Source organism: Sparus aurata, chromosome 15 (assembly GCF_900880675.1).
Source record: "Sparus aurata chromosome 15, fSpaAur1.1, whole genome shotgun sequence".
In the NCBI taxonomy this organism is placed as follows: domain Eukaryota; kingdom Metazoa; phylum Chordata; class Actinopteri; order Spariformes; family Sparidae; genus Sparus; species Sparus aurata.
In genome coordinates, this window is record NC_044201.1 from 19,712,883 (window position 1) to 19,732,143 (window position 19,261).

General features: G+C 40.7%; 1 long non-coding RNA gene across 1 annotated transcript; it reads left to right on the plus strand.

The window, feature by feature from the left end:
- The first annotated feature begins 7,812 nt into the window (after positions 1–7,812).
- Positions 7,813–15,955, plus strand: LOC115596297 (uncharacterized). Its single transcript, XR_003986877.1, has 3 exons — positions 7,813–7,888; positions 8,227–8,329; positions 14,999–15,955. It is a non-coding gene; the product is annotated as an uncharacterized LOC115596297 (long non-coding RNA).
- Positions 15,956–19,261: the final 3,306 nt, after the last annotated feature.

Consider the following 19,261-nt stretch of genomic DNA (forward strand, 5'->3'; position numbering starts at 1 on the left):
GTGCCTCAGTTATTTTTGTCCACAGAAATATTGTTGTTAAACTTTATTTTAGTGGCTCTATTTTATGCTCTTCTACTCCTTTTTTACGTCACTACATTTATCTGACAACTGTAGTTAGTTACTTTGCTGTCAATTCAGTTGAAAAGAACAATTATCCCAAAAATGTAGCAAAAACTCTGAAAGGGGCCAGTCTGCCTGGTGGTTAGTTTTACATTTTGAGTACATAAGAGAGTAAGAGTTGAGTTAAAGGGTAACTCCACCAATTTTACACTTCAGGGAGGTTAACAGATCTTGATCCTGTGACGTCTATCAGTTGCATTGTGGGTAATGTAGGCAGCATATTTTGAAGCAGCATGCTAGCTTAACATTGCAGTCCTGTAACACCATTGGAATCATGATAAAAACAAAAACAAACGATCAAAATCAATGCTTTTATTCTACATATTCTTCTTCTTTTTCAAAACCTGTTACCTATATGAGGAGTTGACCGATATGTTTTTGTCAGGGCTGATACTAGTTTCTTGTTACTTTGCAAATTTAGATTCTTCAGTATTGATTTGCTGTTACTTGTGACATGTAACCATTCAGACAGTACTGTGGCCTTGTCCTGTTTGTACTTTCAAACATCTGCTGTGTTTTACTGTTTCGTCGTGTTTACTTTCAGCTGTTTTAGGACTCATGTTTACTGTTTAGTCACTTAGAGTGAATCAAACGTGTTCGCAACTGAATTAGCCGAGCTGCTTTGTTAGCGGTGATTCTTTGATAGTACTACACGGATTGAGACAAGTGAGTCATTGGTTTAAGACACACCTTCAAGCGGACAGCCCAGTTGTGGTTGAAATGCAAAATCCCGGCAGCACCGAGTCAAACCGAGTAGAGCCAGGCCGGCATATGTAATGCAAAAATGGTGAAAGTGACATCACTAGAGGGAATTTATCAGATTACGTGCAGCTTCTTCAGGAGCCACAAAGGGCTTTATGCTGCTTTTTCACATATGCAGTAGTACACCCCAAAACCTGTAAACACACTTTAATGTGTGAAATTAGTGGAGTTGCCCTTTAATTGACACTGACAAAACAAGTTAGATAAACTCAAAACAACAAGTTGAATCAACAAACTTATTTTCAACTAGTTTTAAAAAAAAAAGTGGAAATTCTAACATAAATGAGTAAAACATGTATATTTGTGTTCAGTTAATGAGATATAAGAGTAGCTGATTAGTTTTTTAATCTCATAGTGGTGCATCATCAGCCTTGTAGGTCACTTCAGGTCATATGACTGTGAGGGCATTAAAGTTTAGGTGAAATGAGGACAGATTTTTTTATTTGACTATCGACTGAGCCTGACTCTCTTGTTCTTTTTTTTCTCCTTCTGCTTGTCTTCTGTGTGTGTGTGTGTGTGTGTGTGTGTGTGCGTGTGTGTGTGTGTGTGCGCGCGCGTGCGTGCGTGCATTCACGTGCGTGCATGCTCATCTGCAGGACATGGAAAGTACGGTGCCTTCCACAACTTGGCGCAAACACATGCGCAGATAATTATATGTCTTCCACACACAGACTGACACACACACACACACACACACACAGACTGACACACACACACACAAAACTCATTAACACATATACACATGGTCACGCGCATAAATGGCACCGGCGTGCGCGTGCACACACACACACGCGCGCACGCACACACATTGACACACGTGTTTATGAGTCAGAGCAGCAGTCCGGCAGGGTGGATTCCTCCCATCTGCAGAGAAAGAGGGAAGTAACTGTTTTAACCCTTTGTGGTTTCAAGGTGAGAGCGAAGAAATACTCTAAATTTACTTTCATTCAGTACATTTGTTTTTGAGTCCTTCAGAAATGATTATTATGTTCACCAGCGTACAGATCTGCTTTGTAAATTGAATGTGTTGTGCAGAGATTTAAAAACAGTACGACCGAAAATAGATACATTTTATATTTATATATTATAATATCAATCAAACCATTTGATTTTAAAATTACTGAAATCTTTCCTGTGGAGCAATTGGTTTTTGGATGTTCAGTTGTAAACACAGAAATGTGTGCAGCTAAAATACAATATCAGCTGATCAGGGCCCTGCTGTACTGCCTAAACTTGAGGCCACAGTGTTAAAATACCTGACACTAAACACATTTTTGCCTTGCATTACTTGTGTGAGGTTGATCGAAGGGATTGTTTGTTTTTTTCACAGAGTCTAGATCCCGACCAGAATCTGATGTGACTGGGTGTTTTTTCCTCCACAAGACCTGTGACACACATTTTTTCCCTGAAAGGTCAATATTTTCAACTTTCAACGTCGCCTTAAACATTTGCTTCACTTTCTGTGGGAACACACCTCAAGCATTCATTATTTGTTGCATATTTTTAAAATTATCTTGTGTGTCATCAAGTGATCAGTAGGCAGAATTCTTAAAGAGGAAGTAAGGGTATACTGGGCCCAATCATTCCAGGGCCTCATAGCAGGGGAGGATTTTTGACTCCAAAAACAGGGATTTCAGGTGGACTTTAAATAACCTGATGCTGTTTTTGTTTGATCAACACTAATGTTTAGCTCAGGCTACTGGTGATCAAACTCATTTTGAAGTTTGGTTGCATCATGCCAGTTGTGAAGAAGTTGCCCAACAGATCCCACCTCTGATCTGGTCAGTGTTGCAACAGTTCTCAGCAGGAAGTCCTACCTGCGTTGCCTCACACATTAATACTGACCCTAGCCGTAAAACCTAAGCCAGGATAGCACAGGAAGCACTTTGTGGTTTTCAATAGTTTGGGCGCGACCAGCACCTGCCTCCTCCGAACTCCCACAGCCGTATTGTGTGAAATACAGCAGGAACCAGGTGTGCTCATAATTTCCTTACACATGTACCTAAACCAGTGCAGCAGCTCGGTGTGTGTAGTGTTGGGGCCAAGAGGAGACACATTCAGGATGCTGTGGTCAGAGACCCCCAGACTATTCTCTTCCTCTATTGACTTGTGTGTGAGATAGTGTGAGCCGCCAGTGGTGAAGGAAGTATTCAAATCTTCACTCGAAGAAAAGTACAAACACCATCGCAAGTCAAAGTCCTGCATTCTTAAGCGTTATCAGCAGAAGCTCATCTTTAGTACTTTTGTTTCCTCAAAAACAATTCATCATATTTTAGAAGATTATCATACAAACTTAATCTGCAAAATAACTTGTAACTTTAACTGCAGTGGAGGAGAACAGTACAGGATTCCCCTCTGAAATGTAATAGAGCAGGAGTAAGAGGAAGCAAAGAAAGGGATAAGTTACACATCAGACAATGATGGCGAGAGTACAACATCAAAAAGACTGTCCAGCAAGACTAGATGTGCCACTGGTGACGATAACAAACTCCCACACACACTCGCTTCCTCGTGACTCGTCATATACAGTCTCTACTTGTGAATGACAGATAGTATCTCCTACTGGATCTTCTGTGTTTCTATAGAAGAGGGCGGCTGTAAACAAATCTCGCCTGCTCAGCGGGGATCAGTAAACTAACACCGCCGACGCTCCGCACAAAGCCGTTTGCTATCTGCACACAAATATGGAACAGCAGACATTATGAAAAGCGTATGGAAATACAAAACAGATTTTTGATCTCGGTTCACAGGCAAACTTAATATAGTTTGTCGTGGGAACCAACACAAATCGTCACTGACACGTCAGGATCGGTGTGTTTTCTGGTGGTAGAGGCGGGGAAGCACATTTAGTCAAGTGCACGTACTTTGTTGTTGCCATTTAACGTTGCTTTAACTCACTCCAGAGATTGGTTCCTGTTACGTCTCTAACGTAAGAGATTATCATTTGTGTTTTGGAATTTCTTATTAAAAATACGTTCTCTTTGTAAAATACCAACTCAATTAGCTGCAGGATTCAGATAAATGAATACAGAGAGGGTCAAACAATGTTATCGTATGCAACTTGCATAGAACAGGCGCCTTCAGCATAATTTCAGGCCAAGGACACCGTAGCTCAGTAGTTTAGTTTCCCAACATTTGTAGATGATATTTTCGATGGCAATTTCTGGTAGTCATGCTCCTCGCTTTGGGAAGCACTGCCTGAAGAGCTGAAGAGACGGAGTAGTGATCCTCTGGTACACATATTGTATAATATATTGTTGCATATTAAAGGTATAATCTGTGGAATGTGGGCAGAATGCGACACCACAGTCATTGGTCTCATCGGGGACGATGATGAGTCTGCATACAGCCTGGAGGTGGAACAGCTGGCCCGTCCGGTGTGGTCAGAACCATCTGGAGCTGAACCCGCTCAAGACTGCGGAGATGACACCACCTCCACCACCCCCCCCCCCACTGTGGACACTTTCCTGTTTCTGGGAACCACAACCTCCGGGGACCTGAGTGGTCCTCCAACGTAGACATGGTCCAAAAAAAGGCCCAGCAGATGGTTGAACCTCCGGCGACAGCTCAGGAAGTCCAGCTTGGCTCAGGAGCTGATGAGTTGGCATACATCAGCCAGTTGAAACTACGTTAAACCCAATGTAGTTAACTTTTGACGATTTACTCCCATCTTATATTTATTATTACCATCATTTATTACAGTAATGTTTATTGTTCAGCTATCTAAATTGCCCCACAACTGACTGTGTCATACCTCTAACAAAAAAGAGACATGAAAAGTCCAGAGGAAACTAAACAGGTTGAGAAAATCAGCTTAACATAATTCAGATCACAGACTGCATTTGACTGCAGAGCAAAAAAAAAAAAAAAAAGAAAAGAAAAAAAAAAAAGCCAAAGAGACAAATTTAGCAAGAAGATGGTTTACGCAAACTGACATCAGCTGAAAAACAGACTGAAACTGCTGCGGTGCTGCGAAAAGAAATATAGATCATATGAGAAGTGGGTGTAGTAATGATCTGAAGCAAACAAAATGTAGTTTAACGCTTAAAATAGATTTGATAGTAGTTCTGCTTTTCAGCCATTAATTTCTTTATAGTGCTGGGTGATGAGAGGGATGACACAGCAAAAGTCACAAGACACATTTCAACATTATAGATCTTACATCATTTTCCTCTGTGGGAGTTTGACCTTTTTAAAGACAAACTGAATAAAAAATTAAAACTAAGAAAAAGTCTGAGTTGTCACATTGTGTTGCTGTGATAATTGGTCTGCTGTTGCTAGAAGTCAAATGTATGTTAACTTCGGGGGGTGAAGGCAGAGCGTGTCTCATGCTGTTATACTATTTGAGTTGTTTGCAGGCCAGCTGGTTATTCTCACGTCTCCTGTTTCCTTACACCCATGTGACCCTGCTCCTCTCCTTTTAAAATGTTCTTCAAGTGCCCTCATTAAAATGTGCAGTGCGTCTTATGATATGTGACATGCCTTTGATGAGTAAAAAAAGTTCCCCTTCCCTCTCTTCGGGCCGCTGTGGCTTTTCTGAGAGAATCTGTGTGTGTCCACGCACATGCAGTACACGAGCTTGTTTTTGTCTTGCATCAAAGCCTCTGTACATGTGAGCAGCGCTGCAGTGTCAGGAGCCGCGTTGCCGCTATTTGGCTCGGTGTTACATCAGCCTCGGTGAGGCAGATATGCAGCTCTGCAGCAGGTCAGACCGCTGTGTACCCACCAGAGTCATCGAGGCAATCAGGCCAGCAGCTCCAGAGCCAACCTAACAAATCCCAAGCTAAAGAGGGGACGAACCGCAAGTCAACCAGAGTAAAGAAAATAAACCAACCTAAACAGCCCACAGCAAAGTGAAGCGGTGAAATGTACGAGCACAGACAGACACAACCAATTTAACTCAAGCTAGTCCAAACTGATGCGATAGGCGCTGGGGACCAGGCTGCTCCGTGAGACTAATCACAACAGACCCAAGCAAATGTGGCCGGGACAAAACATGTCCGAGGGAGCCAAACCAAAACCGCAAAACACCAAAACACCCGCTGCCAGCAAGCCCAAACAGGATCCAGTTTATAACAACCAAATCAAAGACACCCAACCTGCACAAAAAAAGAATCACGGTGAAACAGGCTGACAATAAAACATCTCCAGGGCAGTAAAAAATAATCAGCGCAAACCAAATAAACCAGCCAGCAAACACACCAAACTGTAAATTACCCCACAGCAACCTGAGCCACACAAAGTCATAAATCTACTGTGTTGAAGGCTGATTTTCCAGTTCGTCAACTAAAAGATATATTTCAACACTTATCGCATGCTGGGCTTATGGCAACCAATCACCAGCTCTGGAGTGCTGCCACCAGCAGACCAAGTTGGAAAATCAGTCTATTAAAAACTTAAAAACGTTACTTGAATTTAAATAATATTTGACCAATGCTGTGATACAGAAATACGTAGAAGTAAAGGTTATAGATTAATGATATTATAATTGTAGTCCTTAGGGCTGACTATCAGCAGTCTCACACACTAACAGACTCGATGTGATGACAGAAACGCGTCACAGTAATTACGACTGAAGTCCTCAAGTCCACAGGGTGGAAATTTGGGTGCATCTCTCGCGTGGAGTTCATGTGATCTTGCAAAGGCAGCCATCTTGGCCACGCCCCTGAGCAGTTAATTTCAGGCTATTAATACAGTACCAGGCCCGTTTGTAGAGGAATGGGGAGAGAGCTGGAACCTCACTTTTATGGTCGACTGGGCATAAAAACTTCACATACAGAATCACCAGTCAAATCGGATGAAAACAGCTTATAATGCCACGTGATCTCCTTGTTTTTCACATAGATAACACTTTTACTTATTGTGCCATGATGTGAGCACTTGAACAAATACGAGTTTCATCTCTAATTCCTTCATAACCTCACTTTTATTTTGGTAATCCCATGTATTAGCCTGATATCCTCCTCTTCCACGCCTATCATAAATCTGTCAGCAGCGGCACCAAGTCGGTTGAAACTGCTCTGAATCTCAACTGTGAGCTCTGATCAGTGCAACAACACGACTGGCTGATTTGTTACCAATTCGGCTGTGATAAAGCACATGCTTGGAGGGGAAAGGGCAGGATATGTGTCATACAACAAACATCTCTGGCATTACGGACTTTTTTTTTATTCAAGTGGTTTGTCTCCTCTCTTAAAACACAAAGACAGGAAACAGGGGAAACAGAATTTTCAAGCTCAGTGATTGGCTGTTGCCAAAATGCACCTTGTGAGTAGTTGTTTTAACTTGTATCACAAATGTCTTTGTGTTCACAAGCTTGTACCTCTCAGGTGTTTGCCAGTCCAAACCATAAAAGTGAGTCATGGTGGGAAAAATGAATGAGGCCTTCCACTTTTCCCACATCACATCTCTACATTGTTCTTATTGTAAACAAATTCAAACAAGTGTGTCCAGAGTCAGTGTCAAAAAACTATTAAAAACACATAAGTGAACATGCCCGCTGTGGCACAGTCCTGCATACACTCAAAATATTACCAGCGTGCACTAACTTCTGGCTTTGAAATAGTCACCAACAAATGCACCAACGATTCCTGTTTGAGTTGTGTTTGCTGAAAATTCATTATTAACTTTATTTAAAAAAACAACTAAGAGATGAGAGAGAGAGATTCATCTGATTGTGTTTGTTTCAGGAAGAGATTACACATTAGAACATCGGTGATCTCTTCAAACTGTGTCTCTTTATCGCTTTTAGACAAAACAGAAACAGTAATTTCCATATTGTCTAAAACCGGTGCCTGTTGCAACTGTTTACTTGTAGACTTACTGTAAAAAGGCGACCGAGTTATTGGAAATGATTAATTGTGTTTGACTGATGCACTTCCTGTACCGGCTCTCTCGTGCTCAACTTAACTTCCTGTTTACAGCTCCAACATCCCACAAACCCCTGCTGCTCTAATAGGAAATGCTACACACCACAGGCCTGAAGGCTGCAGCCAGCTGAGGTGAAGTAAGTCACATCATGGCATTTCTGCTTTCCTGTGAAAAGACTGCAGCATGGACGTTTGCACAAGATCCCGCTTAAGTTTGGGTTGAAAAGGCCAACAATGAGTGGACTTTCAAGCCCAAAGTGTGATTCACTCGAATGCTATTTTGCTAAAATGCTACTCTCAACACAACAACAATGCCATGTGATAGCCTTCCAGGTCTAATTTGGCTCACTTTAATCCTCTTTTATAAGGATTAGAAGCTTGAAAAAAATCCTCATGATCATGAAATCCTCTAAAGACCAACTGAAAAACTTTCTTTGCATCCTGATGTGTGCTCTTTTTTTTGACTTTCTGATAGTTCCCTTCCTGCCGTCATGTTTCTATGACGGGAAGAGGACCATGCTTGAATGCTGAAACAGTTCACAGGATCCTTTGTCTTCCACACGGGGGGAATCTGAATGGTAGGAACTCTTCACTTTACAAACACGGGATTAAAAACAAGTCACAGACAGGCTCTGCAATTGTTTAAAGTCACTGGACGTCATATTTGTGTGTGCAAACAGCTGCAGAAAGGCCGACATTACAAACATGACAGCGACATCAGAGGTGCTTTGCATTCAGGGTTTTTAATAGACTTGGACTAATTGTAAATATTTGTTTTGTACCCTTTAATTTGAATCATCCCATGCTTCAGAGAAGAGGCTTGGTGACTTTGTTTTACAGGCTGAGCTCTCTGATATTGATTTTATTTAAAGTATTTTGGAAGTACTAATCTTATCATCTCTTTCCTGCTCCGAGTTGGTTCACACTGTCACAAGTTTGTCTTATCTTCTCTTTCTTACTACATATCCTGTACTTCTTTTTTTTTTTTTTGTTTCTCAGTGAATGGGAAATGCAAGTGTGACAAATGTCATGCGAGTCTGCGAGGGCAAAAGTTCTAACATACTGTTCAGGAAGTCAGTCAGTTTACATGCGACAAAATGCAGAACTGTCGCATGTAAACGCTTTGTGTTCGTCTTCCCTTCAAACATTATGAAAAGTCACAAAAGTAGATTTATTTTTGAATTGTGATGTCACTCGATAGTGTAGAAAATGCTGGAAATCCAAACGCACAGTTTTGACTGCTGCTGCTGCTGCCGCCGCCACCGCCGCCGCCACTGCCTCTGTGCCCTCAGGGTTAATGACAGGTTTGTCTCAAAACAACATATAATCGCTGGCAGTTAACAGAGCAAACACGTCATCCAGTGACTCACAGCGAGATTCAATGTTATTCTGTCTCATGATATTCCCCTCAGACAAAAGAAGCTTTAACAACAGTTGGAGGACTCATGTTTTTCAAACGTATTCTGATGGATGAGGTGTTTTGCAGAGAGATGAAGTTTGCTAAATTACTCAGTTAGAAAGAATTCAGCGTCAGATATGTGACTGACAGCAGCTATCCTAGTTTTATCCTAGTTTAATGCAGCCCACGTTTTACCTAATGTGTTGACAACTTTTTTGGAATCAGAATATCATAGTGGTGTCAGGGATGCAGCTACCATTGAGGACACTGAGGTCAGGTTCTTTGAATCTTTCCCTGGACTTTGGTGGTTTTAGCTACCTTGGGGGCGTTTACACTCTTTAGCAGGGCTGCCCAAGGTGAGGCCTGCAGGCAAAGGGTTGATGTGGCCTGCTGGCTTGTTTCCAGCATAAATTACTCTTTTGAAATGGTAATTTGAATCACTTTTTATGCTCTTATTATTTTTTGGAGGTAAAAAAGATCTTTAAATATGTACTATCCTTAGTTTATCATCACTTTTAATATTCTGAGCACAGACTCTCTGTCAATTCATGCAAGCTGGGTTCCTTTAGGTGCTTTTTGTCCCATGGTCCACCATTAACTTTTAATTCTGGTTTGGGGACCCTGCTCTACAGCCTGGGTCTTCCACAGCGGGTCCAGGGCCTCAAAGGGCTCTTCAGATTACAGCACATGGTCCCCCAAAATTACTGTGTGATTATATTTATTACAGTTTTTATTTAGAAAGTGTCTGAAAATACAAATCATGTGATGGTCTGCTCATGATTCCTCGTGCAATCATGTGAGTAAACTAACTGAACCGTGTGCTAAATCACTGTGCAGTCAGCTAACTGTTATTGAAACATATTGGCCTGTAATCCAAATCATTATCCCGAGTGTATGGTCATTATTATGAGTTGTTTTGTAACTCAATCAAGCAAGAAACCACCACAGAGTGTGAGGCGAACGCACCAAAACATTAGCAATGACTAGCCCCGATCCATGTTGTTGTAGGCCCAGATTAATATGCAACAGGATTTTATGTAATACTGTATGTGCTGTCAGGGGTCCAAGCTCCAACTCCATCAAAAAAACATTAAAGACACCTGCTCTACGGTTAAACCAGTAGACCAGTAAACCAATAGATTTTAAGTTTGACTGTAAATCGACATAAATAAATAAATGTTGACTTTAGTGTTTCCCTAAAAGAACTGCACTGTGGAGAAGGATTGAAAGGGGCATTTGTCTTTTTTATAACAAATGAAATGGGCATAATGTGACAAGATATAAAAAAAGGTTGCATTGGTTGAATTTGAGCTCATGTACTTAGAATTGATGAAATTTTGTCTGCAGCTCTGATTATCAGGGCCAGATCCACTAGACAGATTACTGTAGTCTAGGCAGCCTTCTATCAGGGTCCCCTTTGTACACATTTTACTCATATGAGTATGTAAAGTAAAGCTAACGTTGTGTTTATGTTTAAGTGGGAAAAATGACCCCATGTTACGTGAAGAGCTTTGACAATAGTGTCATTGCGTCTCTCAGTCTTCACAATGCATTGGTTAACTTAACCTCCATGATAATTGAATGAAATGCTTTAAAATGAGGCTGTGACTTGTGGCACACTGTAAGAAGGACACATGTATTTGAATGGCTCCTTCCCAGTTGAAGTGTTGCTCAGTTTGGACGTATTTCAGTGTTTGTTTAATGAACGGGAGTTGGACAAGATCAAGTCCAGCTGTGATGCATTTATTAGTTTATCTGTAACTGATTTTGAAATGAAATTACTTTATTTATTTTTTTAACAAGTTTAGTCCCATAAAGGAAAGTGTGAAAGCCCTGTAACAAGACAGCTTTATTGGATGAATAAAAATTAAAGACAGTAGGATAGATTCACACCACATGTGAGGCTGTGGTTTAGATTTAACGCACGTTAATGGTGGAGACTTCCTTTCTCTCCTGCCGCGAGCCTCATCACGCCACTCTGTAATATTTCATCAGCCTTTGTTTTTGACTCACTGTAAAATCTGTGAGGCAGACGCGCAGACAAATACGTCTAATCTCTGTGAAGCCGGTGAAAGACCTTTTTAAACCCCACTTAAGTTAAAAAAAATCTGGTGTTGTTGCAAAACCTCCACCACAGGTTTCAGAATCAAAAGCGCTCACATCTTCAAAAACAAAGATATCAAAGCTGCTCCTCCACCCCGGGCGACCAAACAACTTGATGCTGCTGAAATTGATTTTTTTGGGCCTAACTCCACGGAGAACGGTGTGAGATTCACCTGACTAAAGCGAAGAGGTTGAAAGGCTTGTGCAACATCCTTGTTAAGGTTTTTTTTATTTACTGCTTGTATTTATTTTAGATACACCAGCGATGCTTTGAGGGGTCTGTGTTGCACAGTGTTGCGTTTTGTTGTCTTGTTTTTGTGTTTTTGCATCACTTTGAGTTGCTTTTGTGTTGCGCTATATTGTGCTGTGTTCAAGTAAGAATGCAAAAACACTGAGCGGTAGATTCACTCAGGGGAGAAATACTTGAGAGGGACCCTCCACAGATTATTTCACATCAACCTTTAGTTTGATTGTCACAAGGAGCTCAGAAATCAGATTTATGTTGTTTTGCTTGCAGGGATGTTCTGATGAAATACCCTTGTGTTGCATTAGGGGAAATGTAGGACTTGGCTCACACATGAAACTAAATATCTGAATAGGTTCGGCACGGCTGGTTTTTAATGAAAGCTTTCCAAGCTTGTTTTCATGGTGTACTCATCTGGATCAGTGAGTCAGTCAGCAGGGAATGACCTCACAAGGATGTGAAACAGGAAATGCACTGACTCAGATCAAACGGAGCTCCACTCTGCACTAATATGAAGCTATGAAAAGAATCAACTCGCACACTTATTAGAAAATAGATGCTTATAGACAGTAAGGAGTGTCCTGTGTGTCGCCCCTCTCGGAAAAGGAGTCAAATGATCCAGAAAGATTTTAAGACTCGATAGTCCAGCAGGTTTCACTCACTGATTAATTATGACTCTTGTCTGCTGAGAGCGAAGGAGGAAATTATGTCAGAGAGCCACAGAGTCCGCAGAGGAAGGAGGTCTTGGTGGTCGGATGGGTCACATAATGTCATACTGTGACACAAGAGACGGCTGTTTGTGACTGATCCTGTGAGGTCAGAGGAGATGATTACAGCGGGGGAAAACATGCATAGTGGCGCATCAGGATGAATTCAATCTCATTTGCGAGTACATTTTTAATGACGGTGCAAATTGAAAAATGTTGCCTTTACTTAAAGTAGGCTAATAATTTTAAGTTGTTAAAGCTCTTACAACTGAAATTAAGTAATCTACTTTACTTGGTAATTTTGAGGTAATCGGTTTACTCAGTTTTTTCAAAAGTAAGATCACCTTGTTAGAGTTTAAAGTGTAACGAGACCTTTAAAAAAAATGATGCAGACAAGAATTGGTCATTTCAAAAAAAGAGGTGAGGACGCGTCCCCGGTGTCCCCAGAGTAAATGACACTTATGTTTGTTTCCTGTTTTTGCGCCGACAGTGCAGTCAGTCATTCAGCATTGTTCCTCAACCATAACCAAATTGCTGTTATTGTAACCACACCAACGAAGGTCCCCATAACTTTGTAAAGATCTTCTTGAGCCGTGTGTTCAGACATAACAAAAAAGACTCTTAAATACTCTCTATAAAAATGAATTTGACCTTCTTAACTTTCAATATCTTTTACATGAACATATGTGAAATACTGAAGCGAAGGGAAAAAAAAATAAAAAGCATGATCAGTCTCCAGCAGAATTAAGTTCACTCCTTCTCGCAAATCTCTTAAATCTATTAATGTACGAAATTCTTTTTCACTTTTTGCCTCAGTGTTTGGGAAGCTTTAGTATCCACATCAGCTCATGTAAGTTGCATACTGGACCATCACCGGCTTCCAAAGAAGTTCAGTGAATAATTTATCAAGGATTTTGGTTTGGTCCTGCTCAGGTTGGAAAGTGTCATGAGTTGACTTTTGCTGTGGGCTGGCTCTATACAAGCACAGGTTGACTGATGACACTAAACCAGGCGTTGAAGCAGATGAACGTGAAAACATCCTTTTAGGTGTGGACCTTCTTCACCGTGAAGCTCAAACATCAGAGTGAATTAATGATAAGCCAAACACATGTTGGAGTGAAGGGAAACATTAACCACAGCTGTGTTACATCAGGAAAAAAGGTTTATTTTGACAAAGGTGATTTGTTTGACAATCAATGTAATCCTACTGATGGGGCGTTGGATCAGAAAATGTGTTAATCTGAAGGATGATTGATAATATATTTTGTAGTTTTGGAGAAGAAATTCAAACTCAAAATATTAATATTTACAATATTCATGAGGTAACAATACAAACTCATGATATTGATCTTTTCCGTAACTGAATAAACGGGCTGTTCTCAATTTTAAATAAGGTCCCCAGAACACTGTTTGAAGCTCGAAAAGTGCCAAGGTCCGCCACATATAACCAAAGTAAAACAGTATGAAACTGTGTTGTCCTTTAAGGTCAGTTTGTTTATTCAGTTTATTCAGTCATGACAACATAGACAGTTTATCTATTTAGCCTGTTTGTTTTCTCTTCTGATTAAAATTTCTTATCCAAAACCACATAGTGCACCTTTTAATTTAGAGGATCTTTTTCTTTTTTTCTTTTTTCTTTTTTTCTTAACCACCTGTGTTTTAAATAAGGCAAGAATGCCTCACAATGTACAGGAACTTTCTTTACAAACTGAGCGTTCACAGAGAAAAGGGAACTAAATGGGAAAAGTTCCACCGAAGTGAGAAAAACATGTTGCCAACACTCACTGTGTCCTGTTAGATACCTTGATTTCCCAGAAATGGAAACCAAGAACAAGTCCAAATGAGGAAGTGGTGTTTATCACTTTGTGAGTTGTTATAAGTTCATATATCAGAATTCGGCTCATGACTCATGCCCGACCACAAACTGAGGTAACCGGGCTACTCGTGTAAATTTAAGTAAATCTTTTCCGAGAAGACAGTGGCCAAAAAACTGTAAATACTGTGAAAAATCTGTAACAACAAAAGAGCAGGCAAGCCAGGGTTTGTCAAGGTCTCTAACATATTTGGGAGATGACACACGCACACCCAGTCATCTACTGCAGAATTTGAGGTTGTACCAGAGGATTTGGATTCCAATACTTTTCTTTTTGCCCATCGTACTCATCAGCTGGATGATCGTCACCGGGTGAATCACTGCTGTGTGAGTCTGACCACCTGTCCCAGGGTGAAGCATGCTGATGATGAGCTCCAGCCCCAAAGATGAAGGGATTCGTAATCGTAAAACTATGCAAGTGCCATTTTAATGTGAAGTCATTTAAAAACTTTTGAGACCGACTCATCAATAAAATGGGAATGAGGTCATAGTAAACCAGCACAAAATACTGCTGAGACGCACTTCTGCTAAAAAGATGTGCAGTTGGACACCAATTAAAAGTGCTTCACATACTGTTTTTTTTTAACATTACTGCATTATCTGCCAGCCAAATAGCTTTCATATTCAACAATTTTCTAGAATCAAGCCTTGTATTTGCCTCTGTTTGTGGAAATTCTTTACAATAATAACCAACCAATCACCAGCATGGCACAGCTGGCAATGTCCCGACTTCTCTTGAAAAATATCTGTTTTCTGTCACCACAAGCACAGCTGGAGGAGTCCCAGGATAGTTAGTTATAGGATACATATTGTTGAAATGCCAATGTGGTACATATGTCACACACATGAATGTATCATCATTTTATTCTTTGTATTTCATTTGCATTATTTAATTATCTCCTCTATACATTTTCATTGCAGTGGCGGGGTCTGCCATCCTTATTTTAAGCACTGTAGGAGAAGATGTGGAGCAGCCGCAGTGAGGTGTGCAGCGTGTTTCTAGTAGATCTCCATGTAACTCCCCAGCAAGGTTACCAACTCCTCGTGCTGTGCCGATCTGTGGTGTGGAAAAACTACTCGGTGTGTAGCACGAGATCAGACCATGGTAGCTCATGGCACGACGGAAAAAGGCGGATTATTGACTTCTCTATTAAAACAACACAAGTTTGTTTGGCCGTACTGTAAACTGACTCTCGACACGTGTTTTGATTATCATTTAAACGCTTTTATTTGTTTGCCTACTTTGCATTCAGCCATCGCAATTTAATTCATGACGGTAGTGTTTCACCTTGAAACTTGAAAACAAAGCCTCAGAGTGGTGATGGTCGCCCCGATGGAGGCAACATTATGTGAACAGAGCGTGGTGCACTGGAGAAGAGTTTGGAAACACTGTTCTGCACCTCGCTGTGTGTGTGTGTGTGTGTGTGTGTGTGTGTGTGTGTGTGTGTGTGTGTGTGTGTGTGTGTGTGTGTGTGTGTGTGTGTGTGTGTAATTGTATCACTGAACCAAACAATGTTGTGGTTGAATGTTAGAAAGGGTTTTGCAGAACTCAGTAGGTCAACTAACCTGTGATGAGGTGTAGAAGAATTGACTGGTTGAGTCTCACGGTTTTCCAATTTCATCCTCTCTGTCGACGACCTAAAGCCAGTTCTATAGGGCAGTAAATAAAATCAAAGTCTTAAGTTTGTTTTTTATTATTGATTGACGTTTTGTTTTAGACATGTCGCCACTGGCTGTTTTCATTCTGCCGCCAGCAGTTTCACAGGGTTTGTCTTCCCCTAAATTTACATTTCAGCTGGTGCCCTGGTGATGCCAAATGTATGACTGCGCTCATCTGTACAGTAGTAATTCATTAAAAGGAAATTGTTTGAAAAATTGTATCTTTTTTTTTTTCTTTTTTCGAAAATGCGTACTTATTTTTTCCTAAGCTTGCATTAAGACATTTGTTCATGTCCTTGGCTGTGATTTATAGCAAAATAAGGCACAAATATATTCAGGGCAATCCCCCCCAAAAAAGATGTTATTCGCTGGATGTTATAGCGAACATGATTGCTGTTTTGATGTGGATGCAGAGCCGTCTTACAGTCAGGTCCACCACATCTAAAAGCCTTCTGGAGGGTCATGGAAAATATGTGTCACAGAGCCAAACTGAGGCAAACAATGTACGGTTGTACTAATGTGAGAAGAGTCTCTTTGTTTGTGTTTGTCTCTCCGTTTGTAAATCTGATCGTTTTCTCTCTAGTAAATAAAGAATTTATTATCTGAGGGAAACCATTCTGTCTTTCCATTTTTGTCTCTCCAACTTCCTTCTCCACTTAAAGGAGTCACCAGTGTGTCTCTGAATGAGCTTGTGTCAGCGTGGGACGGCAGCGGGAGGGCTTTTCCGACTCATTAAACACACAGGTCATTGTATGTCATGCAACAAAGCTCCTGAATAGCAGCAGGTCAGGAGATTATTTTTTGAACTATATGAGAGAGTCTAAGACACAAGACACATCGTGGCTCCATTAAGATTTAAGTTTTATGTGTAGAAAACATGTGATATTCAGCTTAAGTCACTGTTTAGAAATCACTGCAGAGCCAGACTGCAGTCATATGATCACAGACACACACACACACACACACACACACACACACACACACACACACACACACACACACACACACACACACAGAAACAGAGCTGAATACACTTGACCCGGTCCTGACTCCTCGCTCATCTCAAAATCTTCAGGTACTTTCCTTATGGATCCCTCCCCGTTTACTGGTAATCACACCACACTGCAAGTCCCGCCCCCGCTGTGCCTCTGCACCAATCAGAGAGTTCTTTTGGCTCATGGGTTAATGTGTGGTCTCTGGGGGCAGTGCAAGGTGCTGTAGCTGGGTTCTTCATAAAGTTCCTCCTCTTTAGTTTCAGAAGTTCTTTGAGAAAGATCTGGCACAGAGCAATTAAAAGCGTACGTGACAAAGTGTACAACACAACATCAAAGTTACTTGTAGGGACAAAAGTGAAAGGAATCTTTTGTGCATCATGGGTTTTGCTTGTAGTGGAGTATTTTTCATGTTGTGCAACTGCTGCTTTTACGTTTTAAGTGTAACAACTTTTTTTGTTTCCCTTTTTAAAATATCAGCTTCAAAATCATTTAAATGCTACAGTGTCTTGTAATAGAGTGAATGGTGTCTCTGTCTCAGCCACTCCGCCCCCATATCACTTGTCTCTGTATTACGTAACTTCGTTGAGAGGGTAGGATCACAGCGTTGCATACATGTTTACTTCAACGCACAAAGTTTTCAATGCATAACATTCTTATGACGTAATGAGTTTTGCATGTAGTTAGCACAACAAACTGTTATAGACCTGGGATTTGTATTTATGACAGTGGTTCATAATCAAACTCTGCTTTATTTACCAAATATATTGTTTAAGTTATTGGTAACAATTACAAGGGTACAAGTCATCATGTACTTAAATAATGATTAGCTAATTAATGGCGGATGTATCATGAAGTTAACAAATGATGAAGTTACTATGACTTCATGTGACTAGTTCACACTGAATAGATCATGAGCTCAGGAATCTTAATTCAGTTTCTTTATAGATCAATTGACATGCAAGGGTGGAAAAAGCAGCTACGTAGTTCACTCGAGTAAAAGTACAGGCTCTTGAACTTACTCTCTGAAGGTCATTTCTACCGACCATTTCTGTGCAAAGTCAACTGAACCTGAGCCTTTGTCACTAACGCACCTTCTCTCCATTTCAGTCTCCCTCTCTATCTCTTTCCGTCTTGTTTTGTTTTTAACATCGTTTCGTCTCGCTACGTCTGCTGTGCGTGATATGCACCAATAGTTGAAATTGGTCTTGTGATGTTGGGAAGACAGCGTGTCAAAATAAAAAATTAAAATAAAATTGCTAATTCCCCACAAATGTTGCTATAACCAAAGTAACAAGCCTGTTTTGAATTTTGCACACTTTGTGGCATCTCTTGCTACTTTCTTTTGAGTCTGATCATTGCCAACATTGCTATTTCACTCTTTGTGCACCAGGGTATTTTCCTTTCCCATCTGAAAGCTGAAAGTACCTGACAGATCTGATCCCCATACAACCAGCAGGAACTACCTGCTCTAAAACATGCAGTTAACCTGAACTATCTTCCTTGTATCCCACGGGAAAAACACTTTATGATTGGTTGAAGATTCTCACCACAGTTTTGAAGTAGTTATCAGTGGGACTCCTGCTGGCTCGTTTCCTTACCATCTGTACTGTAGTTTCCGTGATGCCTCACACTCACAGTATGTGGTACTGTGACACATTTTTCCTACAAATACGGCTTTTACAGGAATGTTAGTTTCACTTTCAGTAGGTTTCGATCCCTTTATGTGAAGCAGAGGACTTTAGAACAGCTAAAGCGCTCGTAAATCCACAGGCTCTATGCTGTGGCTTCAAAGAATAGTCTTTAAATATTTAATACAAATGATAGTCTTTGAATATTCAGGCTCCAACATCACTGAACTGATAACAGCGTGTGTCATTTCTGAGTCAGAAGGACCAGACGCCAGATTGAGGAATCAAAGCAGCAGGAAACTGTGCATGTCAGTCGCTCACGATTTTACGGGAATTACCAGACTGATTCTTTATATCAAAGACAAATTTGACATAAAGATAATGAGTCCATTTTCCTCTGAAGGTATCGCTGTGCTTCTGATTAATCAGTCAGTCAGTTTATTACTTCCAAAGGGTGGAGAACACCGCAGAATTTGGCAAACACGATAGATATAAACATCTCACTCAGCAGGGGTGTTTGTTGATAAGACCTCTAAGTACGTCATTTGAGTCGGACAAAATTGTTTCATTGTGTTTCATGTTTTGTGCAACAAGGTAAATGCCTTCTCCATCTGAAAGTACCTGGCAGCTTCCATGTCTTTCAAATATCTGGAATAAACCAGCCTGCTCTATAACCTGCATAAACATGCATCTTTACCTCCTGACTCTATCTGCACTTCACTTCCCAGAAATCTCTTCTCACACTCATAATCGTGTGGCGTGTGCGTGTGTGAGTGTGCCTGTAACTTTTCTTGGAAATTTTTCCCGGTGAAGTTTGATTATCTGTAAGCCCTGTTCTTCCCTTTGCTTGCTCAGACACGGTGGGTGGTGATAATGCTGCTAATATGACTGCAATTATCAAT